Source organism: Mesocricetus auratus, unplaced genomic scaffold (assembly GCF_017639785.1).
Source record: "Mesocricetus auratus isolate SY011 unplaced genomic scaffold, BCM_Maur_2.0 Super-Scaffold_100013, whole genome shotgun sequence".
Taxonomy (NCBI): domain Eukaryota; kingdom Metazoa; phylum Chordata; class Mammalia; order Rodentia; family Cricetidae; genus Mesocricetus; species Mesocricetus auratus.
In genome coordinates, this window is record NW_024429196.1 from 68141703 (window position 1) to 68166060 (window position 24358).

General features: G+C 40.7%; 1 long non-coding RNA gene across 1 annotated transcript in view; it reads left to right on the plus strand.

The window, feature by feature from the left end:
- Positions 1 to 24358, plus strand: part of LOC110340215 — a 436963-nt gene that overhangs the window by 64990 nt on the left and 347615 nt on the right. Inside the window, exon 3 of the long non-coding RNA XR_005880918.1 lies at positions 19519 to 19608. This is a non-coding gene — a long non-coding RNA (uncharacterized LOC110340215). The remainder of the gene's footprint in view (positions 1 to 19518; positions 19609 to 24358) is intronic.

Below are 24358 nucleotides of genomic sequence, written 5' to 3' on the forward strand. Positions count from 1 at the left end.
TGCAAGCAGGTCCAATATTCTGGTGCCTCTCCTCTTCCCATGGATGGAGGTGGTCCTAGTACTGGGGCCTTGGCAGTCTCAGGGCGTGCTGGACCCCATCAGGATGGGATTCGCAGTGCACAGTCCCCAGGCCTCATCTGGTTGTGCACAGGGCACAGGAAGGCAGGCTGGAAACAGGCCCAGACTTACCTAGTCCCATGGGCAGGGAAATGGACTAGGATGCTGGGGTGCATTGTCTTCTGCTGTGATGAGAACCACAGTGGCAGTCCCCAGGCACAGGAAGGAGGCCCAGAAACAGCCTTCATCAATATCTTATCATCAACATCCTAGCCTACTTCAGAAGACAACATTTGATCAGGCTATGTGATGACATGATTATGAAATATAATTGATAAAGGCAACAGAGGTTTAAACACTTTCATTTTCAACTACATAAATTGTAAAAATTTACATAAAACCTGTTTTGTGTGTGTGTGTGTGTGTGTGTGTGTGTGTGTGTGATGCTGGGGATGGGATTCAAGGTCTTGTTCACACTAAGCAAGCATGACACTGAGCTATGCCCCAAAACCAATGTTTTTGAGACAGAGGCAACCCTGAGGAAGACGGCGATGTATGATAGGTTGACAGTCAGTGTGACAATCAAAGTCCAAGCACCTGCCCTCCTGTGTTTAGTGTCGTCAAGACATCATTTGCACAGGGATTGCAACCGGAACCTTCTTAGGCACCCCCTGCTTCCAGCACAGTGGCAGGCTTCATGTACCTGAGTGTCTGCCCCTCTGCCCTATCTGTGGAGCCGTCAGTTCACAGGCAGAGGATTTATACCATGTCTGCTCCAAACATGCTCCCACTTCGGCCTCCATATCAGGAAGCAGTCCCAGTTCTCTGTTGTTCGGTGAGGGTGTGACAATGTGCAGGCACTTTTGTGTAAGTGTATCTGGTTATTGCAGAAGATGCCGGAAACAGTGGTGGATTGGGAGGGGAGGGTGAGGACCTTCATGGTGTAACAAGCTGAAGGCACCAAGGAGGCTGCATTTGTTGTGAGTTGAAAGGTTTATACAAAGATTTTTGTGAGTAATGTCTAAGATTTTAATAGGGTAATTAATCTTTCTAAGTGTTGGTGCCAGATTTTGGAATCAGCTATTATCCCTGGCTGTGGAGAAGCCCTTTGTGCGATGCTATGAACAGGGCTCAGAAAAGCGAATACTCAGGTTGCCAGACAAAGATGCGGCCCCAGCTAGGTTGTTTAGGTTTCTACATGAGTTTTCTGTTGCCATTATAAGAAAGAAGCCCCCATTCCAAGGGACTATTATTGACTTTTAATAGACCCTGAGTTGAAGGAGAAGTTAGAGGAATAAATATACAAACATTTTGGGCTTTTTGTACCTTAGTGACACCTTATTAGTTTTAAAAATACCACCAAGCATACCGATTTGAAGTTGTATTTTAAGCTAGAAAACGCAATTTAATAGGCTCGCAGGAATAAGAGTCAAAGGTTCACCTCTGATTCCAGGTTGGACCTGTTTCTTCTTCCTTAATCTAAGTTTAGTAAAAATGGCCAAATCACCTAGTAACCCACCAGAAGTTGAATGAGACTTGACCAGAACCTTCAGATAAGGTTGGTTATCTAACAGAGCCCATTAAAATTGTGATTAGAAATAGATGACTTATTTTGTTCAAGTGTGTGTGTGTATACATATATACATATATACACACAAACATACACTTATATACATATGCATGCATATATGCATGCTATGTCACATATAATATCTACACATGCATACTATATATACAACAGATACATATGGGCACATATATGCACACATATAGATACACAAGAAAATACTTCAAAACATATTACACCCTGTAAAAACCCTTATGAATGGTCCTACTGCAGCCCAAGGAATGGATGGCTTTGCTCTGGTTTTACTTGCTTAAGACAATGGCTCTGCAGGCCCCTTGAATGTGGGTGTCAGTTAGGAGACCTGGGCAGTCTATGAGGCCTCTGATAGTGGAGCAGTATTTATCTCTAGTGTGTGAATGGACTTTTGGAGCTCATTCCCCATAGAGGAATACTCTCTCAGCCTAGACCCATGGGGGAGGGGCTAGGCTCTGCCCCAAATGATGTGACAGACTTTGATGATCCCCCATGGAAGGTCTCACCCTTTCTATGGAGCAGAAGAGGGATGGGATGGGGGTCAGTGGGGGACATGGGAAGATGGGAGGGAGAGAGAGGGAACTGGGATTGATATGTAAAATAAGATTGCTTCTATTTTAAATAAAAGATATTGTAATAAAAACAACAGAAAACAAACAAACAAAAAAGACAATGGCTCTAAGGAATCTTTTTCTCTATTTTTTTGTATTTTATTTTTTTATTTTTAAATTTAAATTTAAATTAGAAACAAGGTTGCTTCACATGTCAATTCCAGGTCCCTCTCCCTTTCCCTCCCACCCCCCCCAATATCCCCTCATTTCCCCAGGGAGGGTGAGGCCCTCTATGGGGGTGTCCATAGTCTGTCATTTCATTCAGGGCAGGGCCTAGACCCTCCCCCAACGAATCTTTTTCTCTTTTAAATTTTATTTTATTTCACTTTAAAGTCATGTTTATTAATTAAAAAGTAGTATAATTATGTCACTCCCTCTATTTCCCTGCTCTCCCTCCAATCCCCTATATGTACCCACTTTATCCCCTTTCAAATTCACGGTCTCTTTTTCTCTAATTGTTATTGTTATACATGTGTATAAATGTATAAATATATAATCACAGCATTTAGTGTTGTTGGATGTATATGATTTCAGGGCTGATCACTTGATTTTGGATAACCAGGTAAGAGACTCATCCCTGGACATGACTAATTTCCCCTCTCTTAGCAGTCATTATATATTATAGTTATTTGCTCAGGGATGGGCCCCGTGAGATTTCCTCTCCCATAATAGCATGTCTATTGCCATTGTTCAGATCCTGTTTAGGCAGCTATATTTGTGAGGCATCATGGGTGCAGTTTCCCTGTCATTTCTAGAATACATGAGCTCATGTTAGCCTTCCTGGTCCTTTGGCTTGTGTTGGAGATCTATTTGTTTGTTCCCGGCAACCTACCATTAGTTCACTGTATGTTGATCAGGTGTGATGCTCTGTGATGGTCAACATCCAAAGGGATGCTTCTCTGACGAGGGATGAAGCGGCATTCCTGTGGGCATGAGGATGCATGTTTAGAATGCACTTGGGAATTATGCTGGCTCAGTAAAGTGATGGTTGAAGGTTCTCTAAGATCCACGACCTTACCAGTTCTGGGTTGTTAGCTAGATTCTCAGCAACAGGAATGATTTCCCATCTGTTGAGTTGCCTTAAGTCAAATTAGATGAATTTGCTGAGATTTTTATTTTTATTATTTTAAAATTCTGTGTCTGTGTGTGGCTATGTGCACACGAGCAGAGATACTGCTGGAGTTCAGAAGAAGGCACTGGATTCTCTAAAAGGAGAGTTACAACAGGTGGTTGTGAGCCTTTGCGTATTGGTACTGGAAACTTAACCCATGTTCTTCATGTGAGTCATGTGAACTCTTAACTCTGAACCATCTCTCCATCCTCCTATTTTTATTTTTAGAGACAACATCTCATGTACCCAGGCTTGCCTTGAACCAGATTTATGGCAAAGATGACATTTAACTCCTGAGACCTCCAAGTGCTGGGTTACAGGAGTGTACCACAAACACATAGCTGGTTAGTTATTAATATATTAAAATTTCATAAGCATGGGTAAAGGTCAGAATATGTAAGGGGCATACTTAAATGTAAATATTAAAATGAATTTGAAAAAACTATTTTAGTAGAAATTTATTGTGTTATTTTCTCACATTAAAAAGAGACCTTAAGCTGGGCAGTGGCGGCAAATGTCTTTAATCCCAGCACTTTCGAGGCAGAGGCTGGCGGATCTCTGACTTTGAGGCCAGAATGGTCAGGGACATCCCCAGGACTACACAGAGAAATTCTGTTTCCAAAAACCAAAAACCAACCAACCAAACAAAAAGGATTGTGAGAATATACTTTAAATTTAATCTGGAAACTTCTTTTGTTGTTATTTTTAAGCCCAGTCTTGGTCAAATTGATCTACATAGAGATATTTACTCACTAATAGTTTTAATCTGGAGAATGCCCATCAGGTGAACTTCGACGAGCATTCTTACACAGGGTTTTAAATGACCCATTCTCTCTTACAGACTTATTCATTACTGATTCTGTTAATGGCTTAGGTTCCTGGCAAGTGGCAGAGAGCTTTACACATGTGTCCAAACTCACAATTAGAGGTGATCAAATGGGGAGTCTTGTACCACTAACAAGAGGCATCAGTTCCTTTTTGGTTATGTAGCCTAGATGTCAGAGCTCTTGGCGGTTCTTCTCAGCTAGCACCTCTCTCCCCCCTGTTCCTCTCTCCCTTCCCCCCTTCTGGCAGTCTCCCCATAACCCACTTTCTTCTCTCTTCTTTTATCTTCCTTTTATCCCCTATCACTTTTCCAATTCCTTTCCCTCTTGACTCCTTTCTTGCTTGATATTTTTGTTATGTATATTATATATTTTCATATATAGTTACCACATAACTATTATTTTTTAATAAAGACAGTGAAAGGTCTGGTTCTTGGAAGAAGGAACGCAGTCCTAGTGCTAAGCTGGTGACTATCATGAAACACACACAACTGGCCAAGGTGTTGTGAAGGAATAACTCATAAACTACTAAATTACAGTGAGTAATTTCATGAGGAGAAATAACAATTTTGTTTTGCTATCTGCACATGTCACCATATATTCACATAGAGACATGAGACTGTTTATTCCCAAATTGGTGCTCATACTACAGGAAAGGGCACTGGAGTTTGTCAATGTCATTTTACAAAAGATGAGACACAAGCCCCTGGAAATCAAGGCTGTTACCAAGGTATGCTCATTGGAGCAGAGCACGAAGTCTTCTAAGTCCCCTTCCACCTCACAGCGTATGCACTGGCTTTCCTTGCCCCATCCCTGCCTGCTTTTGAAAATTAAAAGCCTATAGGAACACACAACAATGGTAAGTGCCCTGGGTATCAATGCACAATCTGCTGCTTGCTACTGAGGATCCTTTTGTCAGATTGGTCCTGTTCCTGCACATTTCTCGTGCTCATGTAAACATGCATGTATGCATAAATTTATGTATAGGCACACGTTTATTTTTTAAAGCATCTTTTCAATTTTCTCTAAATTATTTGCAAAGAAACACAATCCTTAAATAGCTCAGGATACACTTTCCAAGAACCGAAGTATTCTTTTATGTTAAGAATACTAAACTATCTCGGGCAAGAATGTTAGTGTCAACTCAGTATTATCATTTAAGATTATATCTAGTGTCAAGCTTTCTAACTTTGTGTATCATGTTCTTCAGTGAGCTGAGTGGGGTCACACCCTGCATTTTTTTGGCATGTCTATTTAGTCTATATAACCTAGAATAATTCTCCCACCAGATTTTTAAGGCCTTTTATTACATGGTCATTTTGGAATAATCAAGTCCAATTATCTTGTTGAATTTGATTTGTCTGATGTTTCCCTGCATGAAGATTCAGTCATGTTTAAAGATAAGACAACCACATTGGCAATTCTGTTCTAGTTTCACATTTGCTGCAGTGCTAAATACCCATATGTAGCAACAATTTAAGAAAAAGAAGCCATAGTTTTGAATGAGAGCAAGTGAAGGGGTATATGGAAAGAATTGGAGGGAGGAAAGGGAAGGGAGAAATGATGTAATTGTATTATAATCTCTCTCTTTCTAGGTGTAATTCTCAATATATATGAAATGATGTAATCATATTATATATATGTATATATGTATCATAGGGGACAAAAGGGTTTATTTAGCTTATATATCCAAGTTCCAGTCTACTGTATCTGTGAAGTCAAGAGAGGAACTCAAGTAACTAGTCATATTACACCTCTAGTCAAGAGTAAAGGGAAGATGCAAACATCCTTGCTCGTATGACACTGACAGATATAAAATATTAAATTGGCCTGTTAATAGCATGACTAACATTTACAGATCTTTCTATTAAGCCTCTGTGGATGAATAAATGGAAAGAGCATGAAAAACAAAAAAATTGTCATATGCATTTGATATATATATATATTTAAAAGGCTTACTAATCTGATAGGAAAATGCTAAAAAAGTATTTATCCAATTTACACATATTAGGAAATTATGAAGGTATAAACCTGGATATATTACTTCTCTTATATATGATATACATCTTTTTAAAAATTTATCTTCTGCAGTTTGATGGCTTAAACATCAGATTTTATGTAATTGGTATTTTTTTTAGATACTCATTAGCCCAAGATAGCTTCTTCTTGCTTCAGCTTCCTAGGTTCTGGAATTACAGGTGTGCACCAATGTGCCTAGATTTTAAATAGAAATTAAAATTTCTTTTAAATAGAAAACAGATAAAAACCTATTTGTTTCTTTGTATTTGTTATAGCGTTTTCCCTGTTGTGCCTTCTTACTTGACCCCATTTCATTTCATTTCCATCATCTCTATCAAGGAGGGAACCATTAAGCTGGAGAGAGCAAAACTAGCATGATCAAATTCATCCCAAACCCCAAAATGCAAGGAGCACTTTGCTTTCAATTGAGCAGAACTATTTATCATTTGATAATGAGCTGCAAAGTGATGAATGAGTTTGGAGATGTAATCATAGTCAATATGTCTAATCTCTGAAGAAAACACTTAAAAAGACTGAAACTGAATTCTATGCTTATTATACCTGTAATTTGAAGGACTATGGCAAAATTTGAGGTGAATAGTTTATAGGACTTTTCACAGAAGGAAGTAATAATAAGTTAGAAAAGGAATGCATAGAAAACATCAATTGATGTCAAAGTACATGTTTTCATATGGGTCAGTAGAGTGAAAGATGGAAAGAAATCCGTGGCCAGACTCTTATTTTGGCAGGGCATTCACTGGGAACTTCTGTAATATTCCTGTAGGAAAGCTGGAGAAGTTTGAGCTGGGTGATAATCCTGTTAGGCAGATTAACAACTGGTTAAACAGAGTGAGGTAACCCAGTCACAAAAAGAGAAACATGGCATGTACTCTCTCATATATGAATTTTAGACATAGACCTGAGGAGTGCCAGCCTTCAATCCTATGGCCAGAGAGTCTGGGAAACAGAAACTTTATTTAGTGGCTGATTGAAGAAGAGGCAGACTCCCTTGGTTAAGTACTGAGCTGAACTCAAGAAAGCCAGTAACAGAGAGGGAGGACTGATGATCAAAGGGATTAAGACTGGGCTGGTTTAACCCCCAGAAACAGCTGACCAGACAAAGGTTAACTCTTGAATCCCAGGCATCAGCCTGGGAAGCCAGCATGGGACTGATCAAGACCCCCTGAATCTGGGTGTCAGTGAGGAGGCCTAGGGAATCTATTGAGCCTTGGGCAGCAGATCAGTACCCATCCCAAGTATACACACGGACTTTGGACTCCCATAGAACAATGTGAGGTGCACTCTCACCCTGAACTCTTGGGGAAGGGTCTAGGCCCTGCCCTATATGAAATGACAGACTATGCACACCCCCATGGAGGGCCTCACCCTCCCTGGGGAAATGAGGGGATAACGGGGGGGGGCAGGGCTCAGGAGGAAGGGAGGGAATGGGAGAGGGACCTGGAACTGACTTGTGAAGCAACCTTGTTTCTTATCCAAATTTAAACTGGAAAATAAAATTAAAAAAAACAACTGGTTAAACAGTTCACACAATGGGATGCTGATTGATGGGAGTTCCAGTTGTGTTCAACAGGGCTGCAGTATAAGCTAGGCCTTCATGAACACTTTTCTAATTACTGGGATAAAGAGATGAAAGCCTTCTTAGCAAATTTCTTCAAGTTCCAAACTGGGAGCCTTAATAGGTATGGCAGATGAGGGAATCCTGTTCTAAAATATCTCAGTTGATGGAAATTAACTGAGTATATGCACACATGCAAAGTATAATGCATTTGAAGAACTATAGATAGAAACCTTTATACAGGCAAACTAACTCTCCATTCTCTGAGATGTCGAAGCAAGGAGAGTATGATGTTTATATTTGTATCAGTCAGGGTTCTTTAGGGAAACACAGAAGCCACAGAACACATGCACACACACACACACACACACACACACACACACACACACACACACACACACCTTTATGCTGTTGTGGTGGCTGAAATCAGACAGCCTGGAAATTCTGGCAAGAGTAAGTGTTGCATTCTTGAGTCTCAAGGTTCTCTGGAGGCATGATCCCTTCCTCCTCTGGGGACATCAACCTTAGAGTGCTCAGCTGTCTGAATATGGCTCTCTAATACCACAGAGGGTCATTTACATCACTCAGAGTCTATCCTCCATAAGGTCCAGTGTAGCATCTGTCTAGACAGATGTGTGTTCTAGAGCCAAGGTGACACATAATATCACCCATCCCAGTGTCTTTCAAGAACAGCACATGACAGTGACTGAATTAAATCCTGATCATTAATGGCTGACATTTGCTGTTTTTTCAAGTCAGACTGTATTTTTGGGTCCATTTTGGCCTCATGGTTAATGAAGACTAGGAAGTGAGTTAACTGGAATGGTAAACGTCTTAGAGCACATGGCACATGAATAGCTGGAGAAACTATAATGCTTCTTGGAAAGGACACACACATGAGTTCTACTAGTTAGACCTCTTTTAAGAAAATCCTTTCCTTTCTTTCTTTCTCTCTCTCTCTCTCTCTCTCTCTCTCTCTCTCTCTCTCTCTCTCTTTCTTTCTTTCTTTCTTTCTTTCATTGAGACAGAGTTTCACAGTCTTTGTTGGCCTGGAATTCTCTGTGTACATCAACCTGACCTCAAGCTTGTGGCAATCTTCCAACCCCAGCCTCCCAAGTACTAGGGTTATAGTTGTGTGTCCCTTACCCAGTCAGTGGAAATGACTCATGCAGGAGTAGACTGAGGATTAGGCTTAAATGATACGTAGATCAAAATCATGCCTGGGGACCCTTTCCCTCTGTTGTTTTACTTGTTTTCATTTTCAGGAAAAACCAAAACCAACCAACCCCCCCAAAAAATCTCTCTATGAGGTGGCATTTGAAGCTTTGTGCTTCTAATATTTTAGAACTAATAGCCCAAAGCAGGAAAATGAATTCTCATTCTTAAGGATTCTATAAAAATACTGAAGTTATTAGACTCATGGTTTCATTCATGATGTCCAAGTGGAACTTATCCCCAGGACGCAAGGATCATTAGACACACACAAAGAACATTAGCAAACTGGACAAAAGCCCATTATTGTCTCAATCAATGTGGAAAAATATCTGATGAAACCCAACAAAAATTTACAGTAAGTATCTGTCATTAGGTTGGTTGCAGGGCACGTATGCCTCAACAAAGTCATGTATCACAGGTTCACAGTTAATGTGGCAGTCAGTAGTGAAAAGTCTACAAGGAGGAGTGAGCCAAGAATGTTCAGATTCCCAACTGTTCAGCATAAAATCAGAGACCAGGGCCAGAACAACATGGTAAAAGGTTGTTTGTGTTTCCTGTAGCATTTTTGTATATTAACAGCGAGTTGCCCAAGAAAGAAGTTAAGAAAAGCAATGTCATGTACCAATAGTATGAGAATGTTCATGAATAAATTAAACCAAGAACATGAAATATATATGTATATGTACATATATATATATATAATGAAAACCTATAAAAATTGATTTAAAATCAAGCAAGGCAAAAAATGAGAAGCTATTCCACGTTCATGAATTAAAAGAATTAATATTATCGAATCACTCATTTTCCTCAAGACTATTTATAGGATCAGTGCAGTCCCTATCAAAATCCCAAAGATTTTGTTCATAGACTAAAAGAAACTTTAAATTCACATGTGATCACAGAAGTTCCCAAGTAGATAAAATAATTTTGAACAAAAAAAAGTAAAAAAAAATCTTGAGAATTGATAACAAGGTTATGGTAATATAAAGAGCTTGATAGTGACACAAATATGGAATTTTGGACCAACAGAATAGAAGAGAATGTCCCCAAACAAGTCATCTCATCTATATATAGTTGATTTATTGTCAACAAAAGCATGAGGAATACACACAGGAAAATAATTTCTTCAATAAATGGTCCTGGGAAACTGGATATTCCCATGCAAAAAGAATAAAACTTGACCCTTACTTCACATTATGTAAGAGAACCAGGTAAAAGTAGATTGAAGAGTTAAATGTAAAGTATGAAGGTATACAGCTACTAGAAGAATGCATATGGAGAAAGTTTCCTGGCATTGATCTTGTCAAAGATTTTTTTAAGTAATATGGTTTCTAAGCTACAGGCAACAGAAGCAAACCCATGGATGGGACTGAAGCAAACTAAAAAGCAGAAGAGCAAAAGAAACAATGCTCAAGATAAACAGACCACCCACAGAGCAAGGGAGAATAGGTGCAGGCCAGCTGTGCCCTTGTGACAGCCAACATCCAAAGTACACCAGAAAAACTCAACAGCAAGAAAACAACCTGTTTTAAAAAGGGCAAAGGTCCTGAATAGACACTATTTAAAAACATTTGTGTGCGTGTGTGTGTGTGCACGTGAGCATATGCATATATGTTTCCATGTGTGTGCCTGTGTATGTGGAGGCCAGAGCACAACCTCAGGAATGACTACTGTCTCAGTTACAAATACCCTGACAGAAGCAACCTAAGAGAGAAAGGGCTTATTTTGGTTTACAGCTTCACAGGGTATACAGTCCATCATGGTGGGGAAGACAGAGCAGCAGGAGTGTGGCCCGGCTCATCACATTGTGTCTGAATTCAGGAAGCAAAGAGAACAGGAAGTTCAACCAGGCTGTAGAACCTTGAATGGGAATGACCTCCATAGGTACATATGTTTGAAAATTTGGCCCTCAGTTGGTGGAACTGTTTGGGAAGGACTTGGAGGTGTGGCCTTGTTGCAATAGGTCTATCACTGGGGACTTTGAGGTTTTAAAGGACCTATGCTATTCCCTTCTGTGGAATAACCTTGTATACTATGAATATATATTATTCTCATTGGTTAATAAAAAGCTGACAAGCTTGGTGGTAGCTGGACAGGAAGCTAAACTGAGAACGATGAGAAGATGATGGAGGGCAGAGTCAGGGAGATGCCAGCCAGCAGAGCAAGCAGGATGTGCAGAAAATGAGGTAACAAGACACAAGCCATATGGTAATACACAGATGTATAGAAATGGGTTAATTAAAATGTAAGAGTTATCCACATGTAGTTGCTGGGAATTGAACTCAGGACCTGTGGAAGAACGGGCAGTGCTCTTAACCCCTGAGCAAAGGGGTTAAGACTGGGCTGGTTTAACCCACAGAAACAGTTGACTTGAACAAGGGGGGAGCTCTTGGACCCCAGACTGATGGCTGGGTGGACAGCATGGGACTGGTCAAGACCCCCTGAATGTGGGTGTCAGTGAGGAGGCCTAGGTAATCTATGGGGCCATGGGTAGTATTTATCCCTGGCATACTAGTGAACTTTGAGTGCCCATCCCACAATGAGGGATGTTCTCTCAGCTGGCACTCTTGGAGAAGGCCCTAGGCCCTGTCCTGGATGAAATGACAGACTCTGGAGATCCTCCATGGAGGGCCTCACCCTCCCTGGGGATTGGAGTGGAGATTGGGTGGGGGGTTGGGGAGCCTAGTGGGGGGACCGGGAGGAGATGAGGGAGCTGGGATTGACATGTGAAGCAAGCTTGTTTCTAAGTTAAATTAAAAAAAGGAAGAGGAGAGAAACCCTGTGTCGAAAAACCAAAAAAAAAAAAAAAACCAAACCAAAACAAAACAAAAAACAAAAACAAACCAAAAAACCAAAACAACAACAACAAAAAAGGGAAGCGGAAAAAAAAAGAAAGAGTTAGCTAGTAACAAGCCTGAGCTATCCATCAAACATTTACAAGTAATAATAAATCTCAGTGTGTTTATCTGGGAGTTGTTGACAGGACAGAAACTTCCACCTACAATTCCCAGTGTTTTTCTCTCTTACTTATGGATCAAGATGTGATGTGAGCTCCCAACTGTTCCTGCTGCTGTGACTTTGCTCTGCCATCATAGACTTTAACCCTCTAAAACTGTGAGTTCAGATTTAATGTTTTCTTTTGTAAGGTGCCTCAATTATAGTGTCTTATCACAGTAATAGAAAAGTAACTAAGACAAACCTCATGGCCTGCCCCTGAGTGATGTACCTACTCCACCAAGGCTATATCTACTAAAGTTTCCATATCTTTCCCAAGATTACCAACTGGGTTCAAAGTCATGAGTCTAGGAGGAATACACACACACACACACACACACACACACACACACACACACACAACACATTTTTCTGATAAGTTTTGAACATTAGCTTACTGAAACCATAACAGCTATGCACCTCTTTGAAGAGAGTGTCTTACTGATCTTAAGTTCAGCAATTAGACTAGGTTGTCTGGCTAGGCTCCAAGGATCCTCTTGTCTCTGCCTCACAGTGCTTTATTATATGGTACTCATTGTACAAAGCAAAGGGTTACATTATAAATTTTGTTACATTTGTATATAGTGGTGATATTCACCCCTTACCATTATTCTTTCTCGTCTCCAATTGTTTCTTCCCCTTTCAAGTTGACATTACTCCAAAGAGGACACAAAAGTAGCCAATAGTTTTATGAAAAATAGTGTAACATCACAAATCAACAGGGAAATAAAAAATTAAGGCACAATAAGGTATGCACTATCAGGATAGCTTTTTACCAAAAAACAAACAAAAAAACCCAACAACTAACAAGTGTTGGCAAAGATTTAGAGATAGGGGACTCTTGTATACTGTTGGTGATAATATGAATTAAGGTAGTCAACAATTTCTTCAAAAATTTAGAAAGAGAACTACAGTGTGATTCAGTAATTTCATTCCAAATATACTTCCAAAGGAAATGAAACTAGTATGTTGAAAAGATCCATACCCCAATATTTATTTCACCACGGCTGAGAACACCAAAGAAAGAGTGTCTGTAAGTGGGTCAGTGAATGAGTGGAAAGACAAAACTCAGAGCACATGCACAATTAGATATCACTCAGTCTTAAAAAGAAGAAACTTCTGTTATTTCCAACACTAATATGGAATTTGAGAGTATTAGGCTAAATTAAAATAAGGAGGGCAGAAAGACAAATGGCACACTTATATGTGGATAACATTGACCTCAGAGGCAGAATAGAATGGTAACCAGGAACTGATGAAGCAGGAATGGGGAAATATTATTCAAAGGTTACAGAGTTTTAGGAAGACAAGCAGAACATGTTCTAGAGCTTGTATTTCACAGTACAGGAAGCTATAGTTAATACATTGTATGCTTGAAAACTTCTAATAGATTTTACATGTTATCACAAAATCAAAATAGACATGTGATTTGTTGGAGTCATTCCATTGTACTGTACCCTGTAAATACAACATAAATACAATTTATATTTATAAATAAAAACAAAAACAAGCATCTTTCAGTGATTTGGTTTGGAGCACTGTTGGAAACTAAGTAAGGTTTTATTTATATGTTCATTCAAGATGCCTGAATACCTATGTCTGTAGCCCTCATATGGGGTTAGAGCAAGGAAGGTGTGGTACCATGGGAAACTTAGATCAGAAGCAGAGAGATGTATAGTTATGACTAGAATAACACAACATGGTTCACTTCAATGGACTTGTATGACATTTTTCAGGCATTTGTAGCATGGTGATGTTTGAGAAAGATAATTTTTCTGTGTACATCCAACAGGAAATGTCTTAACTACTTTTTCATTACTGTGATAAGCCACATGACCAAGGCAACTTACAGGGGAAATAGTTTATCAGAGGGTGAGTACATTACCATCATGGTGGGGAACACAACAGCAGGCAGGTAGGCAGGCATGACACTAGTACAGTAGTCATTGGGCAGATATATACATACATACATACATACACACACACACACACACACACACACACACACACACACACACACATATATATAGAGAGAGCGCATGAGCGAGTGCTAACTAGGGATGGTGTGGCATTTTGAAACTCAAAGTTCATCCCTAGTGACATGCCTCCTCCAACAAGGCCATACCTCCTAATCCTTCCCAAACAATTCCACCAATTGGAGACCAAACATTCTAATGTATGAGCCTATTGGTGACATTCTGATTCAAGCTACCAAAGGAAAAACACACATTAATATGAAGAAATGAAGGAGAAACATATTATGTTTCTATGTATGAAGCTGTTTCCTCACAGAGTACCCATACATAGTGTTATTTAAATAGTCGGACCCAAGTACTTAAGAAGAAAATTAAGGGTACATGGACAAGGCTCAGCTGGCAAAATGCTTTCTGTATATTTGTGTGGGCCTGGTTCTGAATTCTTAGCACCTTTGTTTTCTAAAGCCACGTGTGAGTGAGTGTGTGAGTGTGTGTGTGTGTGTGTGTGCGCGCGTGCGCACGTGAGTGTGTTTGTAAACCCAGCTCTAAGGAGGTGAAGACAGTAGGTTTCTGGGGGTTTGCTGACCCATGAATCTAGCTGAATCAGTGAGTTCCACATTGAGTGAGAGACCCTGCTTAAACAGTAAAGTGAAAAGTGACACAGGAAGACATTGCGTCTTGACTTCTGGACACACAGGTGCCTGCACACACGTCACACAAGCAAACCAGTGCATATTAGGGTGGAGAGCTCCATTTTAGATTTGAGAATTGTCTCAATCCATTGGGTGATCTTTTGTTTTTTAATTACTTCATTGTTCTCTCCCCTCTCTGTATGTGCACACCACGGCACACAATTTTGAGATTATGAAATCACCTAAGAGGGAAATGCAGTCCATCCAGTCGGCTGTTTTGGAATTGTTCTGTGTTTGCTGAATGAACTCCACATTTCTAGTTCTTGTGAATACAGCTTTACCTAAGATATAAAGTAGTTTCATGTGTGACACGGACGATTTAATGCTGAGTTGGGGGAAGAGTGGAGACATATGGACAGAGTGTACGTTATCCCTGTGTGCATATTACTTATACAAATGGAGAGAATATTCAATTCCTACTTTATATTGCAGTTCTAGTACCACACAGTGAGAGAATGTAGACTATAAGGAAGACATAACACTAAAGGGAAGCCCTCAAAGATAATTCCATCATCCATAACACTAGGCACTTCCTGGCATGATGACTAATAAAACTCAGCTAAAAACACTTTCTAAATATTTTTATGTGCAAAAAACCAGAAAATTGTAATACAATAATGGCTGTTATTTCAAAATATGGCTGTAAAATGCCCCAGGGACAGAAGTGCCTAATTATGAAATAAAAATAACTTTTGTGTCCCTCAGGCAATGTTTTCAAACTAATGCTTCCTCTAATACTGTTACTATAATCAGTTCATTTCCACAGAAGAAATGAAAAATATTCGTGAGTTCACTCAGTGCTGTAGTACAGGGATGTGTCTTGGATTAAGACCAGAATACAGTATTAAAATGTTAACATAAAGTGAGTCTACCAGAATTGTGCATGAGAGAAACACTCCTGCCAGTGATTGGTGTTGTGTGACAAAACTGTTACTGGGGAGATGCTACACACACACACACACACACACACACACACACACACACACACACACACAACTCACCCTATAGGAAGCCCATAATAGACCTAAGTATGGATACCACTGAAGTTGAACTTGGTGAACCATGAGTTTTACTGGGGTTACTTACAGAAATATGGGCAAAGGATTACTGATAAGAGCAGAAGTGATTCAAAGACAGCCACATCACCAAAACTCACCCCAGCATGGTGACAGATCACAAAGCTGGGGATATGGAACACACTCACAGCCTTCAGACAACTCAAAAGATTGGAGAGAGTGAGTCCCTTTTGAGTGACTCTGTTTTAAACCTCTTCCAGGAAGCTTCCTAGGGTTTTGCTTCCTTCAGACAGCTGGTCTGGTCTCATAGTCTTTTCAGCTTGACTTTTCCTGAGTTTTCTTTGCAGCTTTTATTGTTTACAAATGTCTTTTCCTATTCAGAAATGCAAAGAGTTGAATAGCATCTAATGGGTGGAGGAACTCGGAGTGTGTGAGACCAAGTTAGTTTTGATGTTTCTTCTTGAGATATTTAATCCTATAAGGAAACTATTCTAGAATTCTAAAGTTCTTTATGAAGGCAAATATTTTACAAATTCCAAATGGATTCTTTTACATGACATTTACATCCAATTATTTTGTGTTGCATTAATTTTAACTGTATTATTCTTTCTACTTGAAAAGGCAAGCAGTGGAGTTCAACATTGGAGAATGAACTGAGTGTACCTGGCATCTAGACTTAATATTACCTTTTGGGTTTGGATGCTGTGCTGTCTACATGGCTTCTATCGGTTAACAGTGTAGTTATATCACATGTTCTTAGAAAGTCAGTCAGAGATCTGGAAGGAAATTGGGGATTTTGAGTGGGTTTCACCAAAGGAAAATTTAAAATAATGTATTCAAGCTTGTAGACAAACCACAAGGAACAATGTAGAATGACTGAAGGAATTCCAAGTTCTTGAAAGAGAGCTCCTTGAAAAGGGCTATTTAACAAAAACTTTGCTCGTAATTATAAGGACTGAGCCAGAGGGTGGTGAAATGTAAGACAGGAAGCTGGAAGGATAAACATTGGATGTTTATCTTATCCTTTCCTGGTTTCTTATCAGTTCTAGTAGTTCTCCCTACAGTCTTCATAGTGGTTCTCTCCAGTCTGCACAGTGGTTCTCTCCACACAGTCTTCACAGTGGTTCTCTCCACAGTCCGCACAGTGGTTCTCTCCAGTCTGCACAGTGGTTCTCTCCACACAGTCTGCACAGTGGTTCTCTCCACAGTCCGCACAGTGGTTCTCTCCACAGTCCGCACAGTGGTTCTCTCCACAGTCCGCACAGTGGTTCTCTCCACACAGTCTGCACAGTGGTTCTCTCCACACAATCTGCACAGTGGTTCTCTCCACACAGTCTTCACAGTGGTTCTCTCCACACAGTCTTCACAGTGGTTCTCTCCACACAGTCTGCACAGTGGTTCTCTCCACACAGTCTGCACAGTGGTTCTCTCCACACAGTCCGCACAGTGGTTCTCTCCACACAGTCTTAACAGTGGTTTTCTCCACAGTCTTCACAGTGGTTCTCTCCACAGTCCGCACAGTGGTTTTCTCCCTACAGGCTTCATAGTGGTTCTCTCCACAGTCTTCACAGTGGTTTTCTCCACACAGTCTACAGTGACATCAACTTTTTGGATGCAGGAAAGGGATGATAAGGTGTTCTCATGTTTGCATAAATTTGCAATAAGACCTCAGAGACATATATGGGTAAACTCCATTATCTCTGTGTAGAATCAAGTTAACATTCAGGTTCATGGCTAAGGACAGAGAGTTATTGGGCCATGTCATTGATAACCTCCAGTTTACCCACGTGTGGTTCTTTGTCTCATCTTATTTTATTTCTTTCTTTAAAATGAAGAATTATGTCTGGATGTAGAAATATCACTTGCTGAGAAGCTTTGAGAGTTGCTTATGTTCTTTTGGGTCAGCCATCAAAACGTGATCATGTAGTTTAAAAGTGACCAGAGAAAGTGATAGCAAGGGATTTTAAGAGCAGTAAGGGTGACAGTCAGATTGCCATGTGCCTTAAAACTTACAGTGAGAAGGTATATCGGGGAGGTTTTCCTCTTGACTTTCCACGCTCAGCACATTCTATGAAAACAAAACAGTTAGAGGTTTCCAGTAAGTCCAAAGAGAGCAGTCATCTTATTTTTTTCCTTTTGCTCAATTTAAAATTGGATGATTCATTTCTTTAGTTAGTAAGATTTTTCTTTATTTCTTCAATATTTGCTTGGATTATTTTGTGATTATTATTTGTTTATGGTATCTTAGAATTTACGTAATAATGACAATAGCCTTAGAGGTAAAATAAATTTTCAAATAAAAATATTCATTTAAAGACCCCTCTTGTGTTTCAAAGACGTGTTTTGTTTCGATTGTGCGTATATATGTATACACCCATGTGCGAATATGTGCATGTGATGGAGGTGGCTGCAGAGGTCAGAGGAGTCAGATAACCCTGGAGCTCGGGTTACAGGTGGTTGTGAGCTGCATGCGGGTGCTGGCAACTGAACAGGCCCACTGTGAGAGCAGCATGCTGTTAGTGCCCTCGGGAAGTCCCATGAAAGACTACTAGTCATGTATGCAATGAACAAGAGTGTTTATTAAGACGTTGGGGTCTAACCATCTGACAAAGTGACAAATATCAACCACAGAGAAGCCTGAAGGCTTCTTTTAAGCAAGATTAGGAGAATTCCAGGGAGGGGAGTTTAGTCTGGGGCCTGATTGGTGGATTTAAACACAAAGTTTATAGGACTGGTAGGTGACTCTAGTGGTCAGTGATTTTTCCAGTGGCCGGGTAAGAAAAGCTATTCTTAGTTAGTGGGAGGATCTGGGGGGTGCCTGTTGATTGGTTGTCCTTGAGATGTGGTTATCTGATGGCTTGCTCAGCTCCAGGAAACCAAAACTAAGGCTGGGTCCTTGGCAGGGGCTGTTAGAAGCTTGCCATGGCTCTGGTCTGGCCTAGTTGCCATCTCACATGTGTTGTTAATCACTTAACCATCTTTCCAGCTGTAAAGACTATTCCTAAAGCACAAACTGGTTGTGAAATTTCTTTTTTAAGGACACAGAGTTGGATTAGTGGGGAAGGCAGAATGGACTGGGAATGCTGGGGAGGAGGTGTGAATGTGATCAAAACAAGCCACGTGACACTTGCAAAGGGAGTCTTGTTGAAGACAGGGAGGAGGGATTGTATGAGCCAGGGGTCAGAGGTCATGACAGAGGACCCCACAGAGGCAGTTGACCTGAGCTCATAGGAGCTCACAGACTCTGAACCAACAGCTAAGATGCCTGCATGGGACTGACCTAGACCCTCAGCATGTGTGCAGCTTGGTCTGTTTGTGGGGCTCCTAGCAGCAGAAGCAAGACCTGTCCCTGGTGCTTGAACAGGCTTTTGGGAACCTATTACTCATGTTGGGTTGCCTTACCCAGCCTTGATGCAGGGGAAGGAGCTCGATCCTGTCTCAGCTTGATATGCCATGCTTTGTTGACTCCTTTTCTGAAGGGAGATGGAGGAGGAGTGGATGGGGGGATTGAGTAGATAGGAGATAGGGGGAAGGAATAGGAGGAGAGGAGGAAGGGGACACTGTGGTCAGTATATAAAAGAAATGAAAAAATTTAATAAAAAATTAAAAACAAAATAAAACGCCAGTTCTATAAGTTTTTCTATGACAAAATATCAGCCAGAACATCTTATGAGAGGAAATCTGAGGTCTGACAGCTTCTGGCCTCCATGGGCTCTGCACACATGTGATGCACAGATGTACACATAGATATTCATACACATAAAACAAAAGTAAAACGTATCTCTTTTTAAAGAGAGGAAATATGTATTTTTGTCTCATGGTTTCAGGTCCAGCATGATGGGGGAGAGACATGATGGCAGGAACATGAGATGCCCGGTCACATTGCAGCAAGCAGGAGGCAGAGACAAGAGCCAAAGGTGGGTATAACCTTCAAGGCTGTCTTCCAAAGATCCACCTCTGTTAGCCAGACTTCACTTCCAAAGACTGCACACTCGCAAAACAGCACCACTGACTGGGACCACGTGTGCAAGCAAGTGTCATTGTGGAGGACCTTTCAGACCCAAACGCCACGACACAAGTTGTGCTCACTCAGGTTTTTCTCTCCTTCTCTCTTGCTTACTTTATCTTATTTTCTGCTTGTTTTAGAGACAGAGTCTGTCTCTGTACCCCAGTCCCCTTGAGTGCTGGCATTACAAACAAGGGCACCACAACCAGCTCTCATTCAATTTACATCTTAAACCTGGGGGAAATTGTTTTGATTCACTCCATGGTTTCAAGAGACTCCCAACTGATCCCCTGTAATGCATAAATGTTTTAAAAGCCAAAAGAAAAGAACTCTTTCCTGTAAAGACTTTCTGAGTCTTGAATGGATAGGAGCTACATGGCTTCAAAATGTCACCATCAATCAAAGAGTTATCAGTTTCCACATGCAAATTCAGGTGTGACTTAGGCAGGGCCCTGTGAGGTGGGGTGTCTTTCTAAATCTGAGGTTTGCCTCACAGCTGACAGGACTGTTTTGGGCTCTTTTTGAATGGCAGGCTGGGTACATGCAGACAGTGTGGTCTTCCTGGGTAGGATGCGTGGTTTTTCCAGGTAGGATGCATCCTTTGAGACAAGGGGGCAGACAGATTTGTAGCTCTGTGTGGGAGAAACTGTCCAAGACTCATTGGGGTTTGGACATCCAGTGAGACTGGGATGTTACTTACTTTGTGGCTGCCCTGGAGTTACGAGTTCACAGGGACTCATTTCCAAATCACTCTCCAGTTGATGAGCCATGGAGCTGTGCACTTTGCAGTACACATGACCAAGATAGGTCACAAAAGCCTATTGGACGTTTCTCTTACCCAAATGGAGACCGATAAATCCCCAAGGAAAATGGAGATCAAGTGTCTTCTCCATTTGTTTGTTTCTAAGAGTTTCAGGGAAGGGAGGGGTTGTGGATACCCCAGAGCAAAATTATTCTTACCAAAGCCATCAGTACAATGAATACCAAACTGTAGAGTAGTAATTCGTATCAGCGAGTTAGTGTCATTCCCCCCCCCCAATCCAGCCTTAAAAGACAAGCAAGTCTCTGGAAAAGTGTGACTTTGGCTTAGTGTGGGGTTTATTTCTTAATCTGACCAGGCAGATTATTTCAGAAGCTGCCTCCAAGTGACAGTGACTTTATGTGGGCGTTATTGGAACATAATTCTTCCCGGTTCATCTCTTTCCCATTTATTGTGCTGGCAAAAGCATGCAGAATTTGGGATTGTGTTTAAGCTTTTAAAATTTCATGTCTCAAGATAGAGTTCCAGAAAAAAAGTATATGTTTTTAGAACCAAACCAAACAAAACAATATCCCCTCCCCCAATTTGGTAAAAGTGTAGTCTCCTAGTTTTGAGATCACAAGGAGCTGACTTAAAAGGGCAGGGATAAGAAAGAGAAGAGGGAGAGAAACAGAAAGCATTATTCAAGAGGCATGACCCATGTTCTGGTTGAGATGTGAATCAGAGAGAATTCCAGGGCTTTTGTGTGTGGTAATAAAAGTATTTATTTATTTTATGTGTATATCCATGTGTCTGAGTGTATGTATGTGTACTATGTACACACAGTGCCTTCAAAGGCCAGAAGAATGAGTTGGATGCCCTGGAAATGGGGACTTGGTGTTTGGACATGCCTTCAGGTTCCTAAATCACATGGCTTGTTCAGATTCCAGCGGTGGGCCAGAGGTTACGTGAGGAGCTTGGAGATTTCTGCCTCCAACTCAGTCTTGTTTGTGCTCTGTGAGTGTGGTGATGAAGTTAACTTGGTTGAGTGTGGAATTAACTAAGAGATACCTTTGGGCAGATCTGGGAGGGTTTTCCCAGGAAGACTTCCTGCCCCTCAGCTAGCTGTTCTAGACCATGGTGATCCGAGGGGAATCAGGGCTGAGTGCCTAACTTTTTTTTTTCTTGGTGAGTGACTATTTCATCAACATCTCTTTCCTCCCTTGTTGACTCCAGAACCCAATTTCTTTGTCTTTCCAATGTGGACTCAAGACCAAGGCTCTCTGGAAATCCTCCATGTATTGGGACTGCTGAGCACCAGCATTGTGAAAGGAACAACTCATGTTTGTAGACAGTTACTATTGGGCTGTCCAGACCTATCGTGGTGTAAACCAGTCTAAACCACCCATTTATAATATGTACTAAGTCTATAGTTCTGCTCCTTTAGGGACCCCTGACTAATACAATAGGGATTGCAATCCTTATCTCTGACAGCCTGATGCAGAATGACATTACAGAGAGTGAACTGGGAAGGAAGTTGGGTGCTGTGGTGGTTTGAATGAAAATGGGCCCCATAGACTCTAGGGAGTGGCATTATTGGGGGTGTGGTCTTGTTGGAGGTAGTATCTCTCGGGGGTGGGGGGTGGGCTTTGAGGTTTTAGAAGCTTAAGTAGGTCCCAATGTCACTCTTCCTGCTGCCTACTGATCCAGATATGTAACTTTCAGCTCCCTCTTCAGCACCATGTCTGTCTGCATGCTGCCATGCTTCCCACCATACTCACAATGGACTAAACCTCTGAACCTGTAAGCCAGCCCCAGTTAAATGTTTTCATTTGTAAGAGTTGCTGTGGTCATGGTGTCTCTTAACAGCAATAGAGCACAATAGAGCACTGACTAAGACACCATAGAAGATTTCCAATGCTCTTAGGTAGAAATGACTATCAGTGTCAGTTAGGGATGCTATTCATTTCTTCAGCTTCAGGTTGGTTGTCTTAAAGGCTTTTTACTTCCTTATTCTTTATGAATAACTCTTCATTTTGTTCTAATGTTTTCCTCTTTAATTCTCTCAAAGAAAAATATCCCTCCTTTCCCTACCCCCATTTCTCTCACATCAGCAGCTAAATGATCTTCCTCTCCGTTCAGGAAGCTGGCAGGCTCAGACTGAAGCCTTTAGATAGCCAGCTAATTAGAGGGAAAGCAGGTGTGGATGGTCCATTCAGACTGTAAATAAGTGCCAAAAATTAAAGGTATTGGTCTGTGAGTGCTAGCAGGTGGAAGCCCCACTTTATACCTTTAACAGCAGCAAGGAGAAAGAGGGCTTGTTTGGAAGACCTGAAGAGTAGGGAGGGAAAAATTACTCTTACGACTAAAAGCTCTTTAGAAGAGACTGCATCTATTTTTAAATCATTGTCTTGTTTGGGATTAATTTGAAAAACATATAATTGCCTTCCCTATGAGTGTCATGCTTCCTAAACAGGGCTCTGTGAACTCCATGACCTGGGCCAGAATAATTCATGGACTCAAGCTGACACTTACAGGCAAAACTCACGATTGCCCGCAGATGTAGGCTGTCTGCTTTTGTGGTTTCCCCTCTCCAGTTTGTACATGTGCTCAAATGGCCGGATTTCTCTGTCCATGAAACTCCTCAAATGCTAGGAGAGGAGAACAAAAAGATCTATTGTTGTACGACTTCATGCATTACTTAACAAAGCTATTTGGAAATAAAATGTACAGGAGGAAATGGGTTCCAGCAAGCATATTTCTCCCTTTGTTATTTCTTTATTTCTCTCTGTTCCATTTCTGTGTGCTTAATAATTTATTTTTAGCATTTGTTAAAACTGGAGGACATTTTTCAGTAGGATGTTATGGCAGAAGACCACAAAAGCATCATACATCACACATTCAAAATACATTAATACATGGCTGAAATGCTAACCCATGCAATAGAATAATTATAGTGTGTCTTCATTGAAATTGTATATGGCTTTGTGATCACACTCATTAATTTAGATCCAAATGAAGCAAAATTATTCTGCATGACTGCTGAGTTAATTTATGTGATATAAGTAAAGAAAAATTAAATAAAGTGTGATGGAAAATGAGACTGCAGCCAAGCATTGCATCCTCAGGAAGATGGTTGCTCATCTCCCTAGACTTTCTGGTCTCTCTTTTCTGCAAAGATTTTTCCAGTTACTGGAAAAAAAATTATTCACTTAGTAAATTAATCTTTAAACATCTTGATTAGAGTTCTGAACATCTTCTTTATGGCTCAAGTTTTGGGGAAGGAATTACGTGACCATGTATCTCTCTAGGAGATACATGTTAAACCCTGAGTTGGAATGACTTCTGGGTGGAAAAAGACTGTGCTATTCTGGGTACTAGTTTTAGGGGCTTGAACACTTTTAAAGGGAAAAGCATATTATGTCTGTTTTAAATATATACAATAAATAGACTTAATTAAGGGGGGTATGCCATCATGGTTTCTAGGAATACAGCTACAAATCCACTGTATCTTAGGAAACACCAACCTGGTGCCTTCTACCCTGTTACAAGCCCATTTTATGGAGCTTGAAAGTGATAAGTAGTTTTGATTTTGTAATGAGTGGGACAACAGTATGTTACACTCTGTGAGTAGAAATGAGGATGATTTGGAAGCTGCCTGACACTCCAAGGCAGGCAGACAGCCACAAAATCTATCCTTCACGTTCTTGCACCATCATTTCTGGGGGTGAAAACCAGAATCAGCTCAACTAGAAGAAATGTTTACTGACCTGTATTCTGGAGATGGAGAAATAGATAAGACATAGCCTCTGTCCTGTTTGACTTCAACAGACTGGAAAAAAGATTAATGCAGTGAGCTAGCATGCCACATGGGCCTGGAGATGTTTGCAACCAAGAGATTGCACAGAGGAACGTTCCAGTC